General features: G+C 51.4%; 1 long non-coding RNA gene across 3 annotated transcripts; it reads right to left on the bottom strand.

Moving 5' to 3' along the window:
* Positions 1–583: 583 nt before the first annotated feature.
* On the bottom strand, positions 584–9,806 carry LOC139061363 (uncharacterized). Of its 3 annotated transcripts, none has more exons than XR_011515394.1 (3): positions 8,979–9,806; positions 8,552–8,847; positions 584–691 (listed from the first exon to the last, which is right to left on the bottom strand). It is a non-coding gene; the product is annotated as an uncharacterized lncRNA (long non-coding RNA). The 3 variants fall into 3 exon arrangements; XR_011515396.1 differs by having other exon boundaries at positions 592–687; XR_011515395.1 differs by lacking the exon at positions 584–691 and adding an exon at positions 698–2,050.
* Positions 9,807–10,365: the final 559 nt, after the last annotated feature.

Genomic DNA, 10,365 nt, shown 5'->3' with positions numbered 1-10,365 from the left:
CTATACAAATCTAATTCATGCTTATAACCAGGCCTACAAGCTCTTGTCCTGCATATTTATATAGCCTTCTCATTGGAGAATGGAGTCATTTTCCATTATACCCTCAATCACTTGAAGTAGACACTGCAATAACCCCAAGGGAGGGGGGACAGTAACGCAAAAACCTTACTGGGCTTGTGGTGCTGCTGAAGGATGCACACATACCATTTATGCTAAAATTCCCAGCAGACATTCCAAAGTTTGTACGAGTTCAACTTTAGCTGGCTAAACTGAATGATTCATATTGAAGGCAATTCTTGCAACATTTGGTCAAACTGAATGAAACTGGACAGCACAATTAGCTGTGTTCATCTACCATTTATACGACTGCTGCCCCGAGCATTTTGCCTGTTACTTTGCCTTTCGTTTCTGTACTATCAAGTTCAAGTACACATGTACTTTATCACTGTACAAGTAGAATGGCTTCAAGGCTTTTCCTGGGCATTCAACAGTCACTATTTATTCCTATAAACCTTCCTGCATGTGAAGGCAAAAGAAACTTATTAATTCATGCTGGAAGTATAAAAAGACAGGTATTTGCACAGAAAATGTTTATTTTGAGCACCGAGGTTCTTGCTGATGTAGATATGGTGCTGGCTCCCTCCTTGCCCGAAGCATGTGCTTGCTGTACACAGCACCAGATGATGGCTTCCTAGGTCAAAAGATCAAAGTGAAATAAGAGGCATTTTGTTTTAGCTCCGGAAAGAAAAAGCAGGATTGAGACATTAACATGTATAAAAAATACTTGCCTAAAGAAAAATTAATACACAAGCAAATTCACTAAAGAGGTTCACTTTCAAGAGCGAAAGTATGGTTACGATGAAAATTACAAGGAAGCTTCACTGCTCATTGAGGTTTCGGTTCAGTAGTTGTTGAGCCACGAGGGTTAGCATGCTACATCTTGCATATTATGTTTTGTAGAACAATATTGCACTTTGAACAATGTAGTGCCTATTTAAATGAACTGACAAGGAACGCTGAAACTCCAGGCTAGTTTGGTCTGCACAAGATATGATACAGACACTGTACTGCATTCATTTAGTGTTTTTGTCACTGATCTCGTGCACAAAGGTCATTCACACCTATCCTACATGAAATGCAGTTACTTCTTTGAAGCTTCATCTAGTCCTTGAATTTGCTGCATGCTTATGTCTAAGGGAGTTCGTTTGGTTCCTGTTAATGTAGTACATCTAAGCAACTGTTATCAAATGCCCATAGTGTTCCCTTGCATGTACAAAACATTTTTGGCCCTTTCAATGCACAATACTCATTACATTTGACACTTGGGACTCGTGCAAGGCGCCATTTAGTATTATATGCTTGTCCACATCTGATAATACTTTCATAGCTGGGTCATTCCCATGCCAAATGCCTTGGTTATTACTGTGACCATCTCACACTTTTCCTTTAGAATCTTCTTGTCCACTTTTAAGGAAGCACCCCACGACACAATGTCTCCATCCTAGTGGTGCTATGGAGTTAACTTATGTGCTAGTTGTAGCAGATGACGTCAACTGAAGGCCACTGAAGATAAAACTCTCTGCGACAATTCCTTTTACACAAAAAATGCAAACAATACAGAATAGTCAAAATGTAGTTATCTGGCAAGACTGGCTGCATCCATCATCTTTGTTTGGCGCAATTCTGAGGTGGCTCCATGTTACAAGAAGCTTGGCGATTATTGCCATGTGACTGTTTGGGACTCTATAAAACACAAGAATTGCCTTACTCCGGCCTTTCTCTTTGTGCAGCGGCCAAGGTTATTATTCGTCCAATCGCACCGTGTCCTGTTCGTTTGTCCATAGACTAAATTCTTCACCACATTGTTTTTGCGGTATTTCGTGAGTGACCCATGAACTCATCTTGGGGTGGGACTTCTTATCTTTGGCGTTTGCTTCTATCTCTTGTCGTCAGCGCCTCACACAACTGGATGATGCCACTGGCAATTCTCTTCCTAACCACGAAGAATGCATTCGTCTCGTCACCTCTTCCGATTACGTTCTTTGGCCACCTAGAGAAAAGATTATAGGTGTCAACTCCTGTAACATTGTGGATGGCGGCGTATTCATTGTACCCTATGACCATACCCTATCTCGAGCAATTCTGATTACCCCTGGCCTTATTCGCTTCTCTGAGGGGTCTGCATTGCTTACTGCAATAAACCAAATCGAACCCCAACTGTTGCCTCGTGGATCAACTGTCACTTGAGCTGTTGACACTCATGTCGTTGCAATTGTCACGAAGACAGCTCAGTGTGTTCTTGCGTCTGTTACCGTGCGCTGAACAAAATTGTGCACAAAGATGTTCACCCCGTGTCACGGATGGATGATGCACTAAATTCACTCCACGGTGCTGAGTATTTTTCTAGCCTTGACTTTAGACCAGGCTACTGGCAAATACCGATGTCCAAATCCGACAAAGCAAAAACGACATTTGCTACCCCTGATGGGCTCTACGAGTTCAGTGCGATGCCTTTTGGACTCTGCAATGTGCCTGCCACATTCGAACGCATGATCGATAAGTCTTGTGTGGCTTGAAATGGAAAACCTGTCTGTGCTATCTCGACGACATTGTGTTTTCAACCATGTTCTCACAACATTTGCAACATCTTGATAGAGTCCTTGCCTGTCTTGCAAATGCTGGTTTGCAGCTCAACACACGCACACGCGCGTGTGCGCGCGCGCACACACACACACACACACAAATGCAGTTTGGCCAGCAAGGCCATCAAAGTTCTGGGGCACATAGTCTGCAAAGAAGGTATTCATCCAGACCCCGAGAAGCTTACTGCCATCCTCGAATTTTGTGTCCACTGCGTCAAAAAGACATGCACAGTTTTCTTGGACTTGCTTCTTCCGGCACTTCATATGCAACTTCGCTACACTTACGTCCCCGCTCCATCAACTCCTCCCCAGTAATGCACCCTTTGTTTCGTCCGACGAATGTGAACATGCTTTCCTGCTTTTGCAACATGCCCTGACGTCAGACCCAGTACTGCGCCACTTTGATCCAACCGCGCCCACCATCTTTCACACCGACGCTAGCAGTCAGTCTCGGTGCCATTCTACTACAATGCGACAACACATTCCACGAACGAGTAATTGCTTAGGCTAGTCGTGCACTAACCAGTGCAGAAAATTACTACACCATAACCAAGCAGGAGTGCTTTGCTGTTGGGCCGTGCAAAAATTTCACCCATGTCTTCATGGCCGCCATTTCACAGTTGTTACCGACCATAACACACTGTGCTGGCTTTCATCGCTAAAGAATTTATCAGGTCACCTGAGTTGCTGTGTGCTTCACCTACAGGAGTACGATTTCAATGTCACCTACAGGGCTGCAAAGAAGCATCAAGACACCAATGCTCTCTCTTGCTACCCTCTGCCGAATCATGACAATTCACCATAACCTCTCCGCGATTGTGTACGTCCCGAGTCCTCTTCATCGGCTTTACCCATTGTAGCCCTCGAATGGCTAAGACACAACAGCCCATCTGTCCTTGTGTCCCACTAACGCATCGACCCATACTGCTGAACTATTCTCCAACGCATGGAAGATTCTTCGTCACCTCCAAACGCCTGACTTCGTCGACAACTTAACCCTTTCGCTGTCACGGACGTACCGGTACGTCATCGCGCTTCCACCCCCACAGTGTCACTGACGTACCGGTACGTTCTCTATCGTGCGTTCAAAATTTCGCGCCACAGCGCAAAGCTGGCGCTCCTGGATTGGCCACGCTATCTGTTGACTCTTTCTACAAGTTCGTACATTCGCCCCGACCTGTGTTACTCCATGTATTGAAGAGTACGGCGCAACTGCCACTCCCCACTTTCTCTTTGCTGAGTGACGCGGTGGCTCCGGTGTTCGCTGTATCATGCGTCGCGCACGTGTGGTTATGGGTTCAAGGGTTGTTCTGCCATCTTCACTGGTTTGAAGGTTTTTATTTTTCTTCTGTTGGTGTGCCTGCTACGGCGCGGCAAGTTCAGGCGCACGTGCCGTTGCCTCTCCGAAAAGAGTGACTCGTTGATGCTTTCGCTCTCTCGCCGCACCTTCGCTTCCGGCTTGCAGCAGTAAACGTAAAGCCTCCTGAACTTTGTTAGCCTTTTTCCATCTCCCTCTGTCTTCTTGATCACGCAACGTCCCATTGCTCTCCGTTGTGCGGGCGACTGAAAGCGCATCCTCCCTGCGCGCGGTTACTTTCGGATGGCTCAGCGCGCGGGACCTTCGTCTGCTCATTGGAGCGGTGGCTCAATTCCGATTCAGAATACGAGCCGAGCTCGAATTCGGACTCGGACAGAGTCGCATGCGAGGAAGAGGGTTCCGCATCGTCAGATTCGGATGTTGAACGGATTTTATAGTCAGGCTGATGATGATGATGTTTACCAACAGCTGCAGAATACTGAAATGTGCATATTGCATTGACTATGTTATTTGTATACCAATCATAATCAAAAATAAATTGCTATGTTCATTCCCTGTTATGCTCGTTCCCTGAAACCAAGCCGACACTGGGGGTGCGTCACGGCCAGAAAGGTCCGACAGCGAAAGGGTTAATCAATTCAAGCTGCACAATGGGGTTTTACATCGCAACATTTATCACATCGATGGCAACAAATGGGTCCCGGTCATACCATGTTCTCTGCAATGTGAGGTGCTTGAAGCCTTTCACGATCATGCGACGACTGGTCCTCTAGGCTACCACAAGACTTACAACAGAATATGAAGTTGCTGCTCCTGGCCTGGCCCATCTTCAGCCGTTGCGAAGTATGTTGCACCCTGCGTTCATTGTCAAAGCAAACCCAACAGCTCCTTCTGGCTCTTTACAACCTCTGCCTTGTCCCGCTTCGCCTTTTGAAGTAGTTGGAATAGACTTGTACGGTCCTCTTCCCATGACCTCACATGGAAATCGTTGGATTGCAACGGCCATAGACCATCCAACACGCTATGCGGAGACAGCATCTCTACCATCCTGGACTGCTGCTGAAGTCGCCGATTTCTTTCTACACAACATTATCTTACACCGCAGCGCTCCGCACGTTCTCCTCAGTGACCGCAGCAGTCTTCCTCTCTTCTATCCTTACCGAAGTTCTGTGCGCCTCTAACACAATTCGCAATACGACTTCCAGTTACCATCCGCAGACCAACAGCTTGATGATTGCGATGTACAGTCACATGCAATATGAATTGCAACACCGGTGCCCGTGGTCGAAGGGGTTCCAAGGCTGTACGGCTGTGCAGACACATGGTAAGTTCCAGACCGAAACACAGCTTCAATTAGTGGTGTCTATTAAACTGCTATTTCGAATGTCAGAGCTGCTGCGCAGCCGTGGAGCCCCTTCAACAACGAACAAGAGTGTTGCAAGTCATATTGCATGCGACTGTACATCTACCCTGGCCACACAAACGGGGATGCAATCCTGTCGTTCATGACATTCGCCTATAACATGGCTACGCAACGTACCACTGGATTTTAACATTTTTTCTTCATCTATGGCTGTTCACCAAGTTTCATTCTTGATGTATCATTCCTTTCGACTCCTGTACCCCCATCAGTTCCTTTCTTGGAACAGTTTGTGTCTCGCCTCGCAGAGTGCAGACGCCTCGCCCCGCTTAACACCGACGTCTCCCATGACGCTCGCAAGTTTCGTTACGACTCGACCCACTGTGCTGTAACTTTTTCTCCTGGTGACAAAGTTCTTTGGACTCCTGTGTGCGTTCCGGGCTTATGCAAAAAATTTTGCAACACTTCTTGAATGCCCACACCACCGTATCGTCGGGCAGCGAGCACAACCTGCGACACCCATGTGGCCACAGTGACGAGAGGCGGCCTGCGCAGCTGGCCGGTTGGGGTCATCAGGTTGTCACCGGCCATCCACTGATTATATTGTTCACGGACACGGTCTTTAACAGGCTTGTTGAGCACGACGTCCAGTGGCTGAAGTGTTGACGTCATGCCTCCCGGAATGACGGCGAGTTCCGTCCTCCCGTCGCGGAGTGCCAGCTTCAATCCTGCGGTCAAGTGCCCGCGAAAGGCATCCAAGACGAGCATGCTCGGACACCGCAAGAGTGCCCCTGGTTGCCGATTCCAGACGGTCTTAATCCAATTGAGCATGAGGGCCTCATCCATATAGCCCTTTTCATTCACGTGAACGACATCCCGTGGGAAAGCCTCTTTCGGCAGCGTCTTCCTCTTGAATATTATGTATGGGGGCAGCTTTCTGCCATCTGCAGTACACGCGAGCATCACCGTGAATGCTCGTTCCCCGTAGAAAGAAGCTCGACTTCTTTTGTGCCGCGTTCGCACACTGTGGTGAGCGACGGCATGTCGAACCACACCGGCATTTCATCAGCGTTGCCGATCTGTACCAACATGTAGCCATGCTGCTGCCGGAGATAGATAACATAGCGCTGGAATTCGACCAACTTGTCCTCGTATGCCTCTGGCTGCTTCTGCCAGATTGAATTGCGCTGTCGAAGTGCGAATCCCTTGCGTTGCATGAAGCGACGAACCCAATAAATGGAGCCCTTGAATTGTTCCTTGGGCAGTCCGGATTCTCGGGCGATCTCAATAGCTTTGATGCAGATGAGTTCTGCTGTGACTGGCAAAGATCTGGCATGATGCTCGCGGACAAAATCCGCCACCCTGTCTTTTAGCTCCGGGTGCACTGCGCCATAGAATAAAGAACTTCGTCAGAATAAAGAACCGCGCAGCGCCCGCGAGTTGGGCCGCGTCGGTCACCAAGGGGGCGATAACAATGTGGATGCCGAAAGGTCTGCGCTCCTACATGCTGCCAGACGACTATTCATGCTGTGCCAAGAGCCGGTATGTAAGTCAAGGGGTGAACTTTTAGTAATATTTTTGGGAAAAAACCTCAACCTATATTCCGCACTATACGGTACTCGCACTGCTGGAGACATATGCCGTGGCCGAGAACCTACGGCTTCCCGACTACTCGGGTGCCACCACCTGTGCCACACGCAGTTGCACTGCGGCACCCTGCCTAGATGGAGTCCATAAGCCAGGAAAGCCACGCACGGCAATCTATGTCCGCAGCACCCTGGCGCGTGCTGTTCTACCTGTTGCTGACATCGCCGGTGGCCCCTTGGAGTCATGCGCCGTTGTGGTACGCCTTGGCAGCCAGGACACGGCTGTGGCGAGCATCTGCATCCGTCCAGGAAAGCCGTGGGATCCCTCCAGCCTCATCCAGCTGGCTGTTCGCCTTGGTGGGCATGCAGTCCTGTGCAGTGACTTCAACGCACACCATACGGATTGGGGAAGCCGCAGCTGCACCCGCTGAGGCAAAGGCCTCACAGATGCCATCAGCTGAGCTGGCCTGCTGACCTTGGAACACCAGGGAGCCCACCTACGTCTACCGCAGAGCTCGCACGGCCATTGACCTCTCCCTCAACACTGAGCAGTGCTCCTACTCCTGGGCCACAACTTCGGACAAATGGGGGTCTGACCACTTCCCTATTGTGATCAGCCCCAGGTCTGGGAGAAGGCCTAGGTCAAGAACTTACGTCACAGACTGGTCCCTGTTCCGGAAGCACTGCAGCAAGTTGGACGATGGCCGTGACTTCCTGAGCGCCATCGTGGATTGTGCTCAGGCTGCCACCGTTCAGTGCTCTACCCAACCAGATACCCCCGCTCCGGACCTCCACCTGCTCAACATTCGTGCCTCCAGGCGCCGTATGGAGCGTGGAGCAATCCGGACGGGCAAGGCAGAGCATTGGACCGAGTACAGACGTGCAGATGCCCGCTGCAGACGCCAAGCCCGGCGCAGGAGGAGCCTCTGCTCTGCCATCGAGGGCAGGTCCAGGGGACCCCTGGCTTGGAGACTGCTCAAATCCCTCACCAGCAGGAGAGGAAGCCTACAACCTGTCCTCGCCGTGGCCATCACGCTGAGCATCAGCGAAGAGGCCCTTGCGGAGCTCCTCGCCAACCAGTTTGCGCTGGCTGTACCACGCAGTGCAGCCATCCTGAAGGTAGGGCAGCCTTCCGTCAGCCTGCCTACCTGCCTGCACAACCACCACACAGGGTCTTCGCTTCTGTAAATGGCCTGTCATCCAGTCTTGGGAGCCTGGCCTCACAGTTCATTGGCCCAGAAAGCAGTCCGAGCGCTTTTTCGCTGCCTGAGGGCAACAGACTTGAGTGCCCAACTATAGACATCCTACACTTAAGTTCTCTCTCTTCCTCTTTCACTCCCCATTCCCCTCCCACGTGTAGGGTAGCAAACTGGACTCAGCCTGGTTAACCTCCCTGCCTTTCCGTCTTCCCTTCTCTCTCACCACCCAGGGTGGCCATCGAGCCAGGTTATGACTATCTACCAGGACCCGCTGACGCTGCACGAGCTCCAAGCATCGCAGTGCACCAGGAGCCCAGTGCACCTGCTTGACTGCTTAAACATCTGGCAGTCAGGGCAGGTGCCGGAGTCATGGCGCACAGCCTACGTGGCCCCCATCCTGAAGGCCGGCTGAAAAACGTGAGCTCCTATCGGCCAGTCTCACTCACCTCTGCTGCTTGCAAGCTGATGGAGGCCATTGCTTTCTGGCCGATGAGCAGATAGGCTTCCGGCGGAGCTGATGCAGTGCAGACTCCATCGTGGACGTGGTCTCCACGCTGGAAGAGGCCAAGGCCTGCGGTGACGCTGTGCTCCTGGTGCTTATCGGCATGAAGGGGGCCTTTGACGGCCTGCCCTATCCAGTCGTTCAGCAGGCCCTGGACCTATTTGGTAGAGGGCGTCCCACAAGGATCAGTGGTGAGCCCTTTCCTGTTCAACCTGGCCCAACTGCCTGCTGTCCTGCAGACTGACCCCCACAACCACGTGAATACCTCCATCAACGCGGACCACATCGCCCTATGTGTACGAAATCCACCACACAGCCACAGCAGTGCGCGCTCGGCTCTGCAAAGAGCCCTCGACACCGCCGCTGCTTACCTGAGCTGCATTGGCCTTGCCATCTCGGCAAGGAAGACGGAGGCCATGCTGCTCCACCCAAGAGCAACCGCCCGCTGCACAGCTGCAACTGGAAGGCGACCTTGAAGCCCGGCAGTGACGTACCTGGGGCTACACGTTCATCACCGGCTGACCTGGCTGCCTGCTGTCAAGACCCTGCATGCCGGGTCCTCCGGGTTCACAAGGCAGTCTCCCAGCTTGTTGCCCGAGGACAGAGCTGCACCACTAGGTGGGCTCTGCGGCTGTACCATGCAGTAGCCACCTCACGCCTGCGGTACGTCCTCCCACTCGTGGCACTACCACGTGCCCGTCTCAAGAAGCTGGAGCTGCAGCATAGGGCCGAGATTAGGTTCTGCCTGGGCGATCCCTGCAGCTCTGAAATCGCTGCAACCTTGGCCGAGGCAGGAGCATGGTCCCCATCACTCCTGTCACAGCCCACATTCTACAATCAGCCACAGCTGTGCACATCGCTGAATGACACTGCGTTCAGGAATATCGGTCACATACCGACCGCACACACAACCCCCATCACATCTGCACTGAGCATTACGCTGCGGAGAAAGCTTATCAGTGAATGGCTACTGACAGCGCAGCGAAATTTTGGTTCTAAAGCAATTTTTCCCGACCGTGCAATGAGGCCGCAATGCGAGACCGCAACGAGGCCGCAATTTGGTGACTTTATTCACTACCGCCCTTAGCCGGCAGATCTGAACCATGCATCAGGAATGTGCATTTCCATTGGGGAACAATAGAAACTCTTATTTAGGCTAAACAAGCGCGCGTACGTACGTACAGTCGCGGTCAAAAATACGCGGCCCACGGCTCCAGTCGGCGGAGCGGCCGCGAGCCGCACCGCGGCGCTCGCGTCGGCGCTGCGAGAGTTTGCGCTCTGACGACAGGTATCTCCCTCGCTATCTCGAAACAGCTGAACGATGCACTTGAACTTTATCAACCGTGTTACGTATCCGCCCGAGAGCGAGGGAGATACCTGTCGTCAGAGTGCAAACTCTCGCAGCGCCGACGCGAGCGCCGCGGTGCGGCTCGCGGCCGCTCCGCCGACTGGAGCCGTGGGCCGCGTATTTTTGACCGCGACTGTACTTACATGCCGCACTCGGGACATCTGCCATTCAAATATTCTGCCATGTAGCAGCACCGTAACCAAGTAATGTTACTGTTACATGCTTCTGACAAAGACTCTAAATAACTCTGAAGGAGCGCAGTTACGTGTAATATACGTTCTCTGCATTAGGTCACTGTAGCACTGGCTGGCCGGTGTGGCGGTCCCTGCAATGCATCACAAAAGCTCGTGAGGAACCTATAAAGTATCATCACAGAACACCTATATATGGCATCATGCAGTCGAAAGATT

The sequence above is a fragment of the Dermacentor albipictus genome, chromosome 6 (genome assembly GCF_038994185.2).
Source record: "Dermacentor albipictus isolate Rhodes 1998 colony chromosome 6, USDA_Dalb.pri_finalv2, whole genome shotgun sequence".
In the NCBI taxonomy this organism is placed as follows: Eukaryota; Metazoa; Arthropoda; class Arachnida; order Ixodida; family Ixodidae; genus Dermacentor; species Dermacentor albipictus.
The sequence above is the reverse complement of the archived record's forward strand: the minus strand, read 5'-3'. Positions and strand labels throughout refer to the sequence as shown.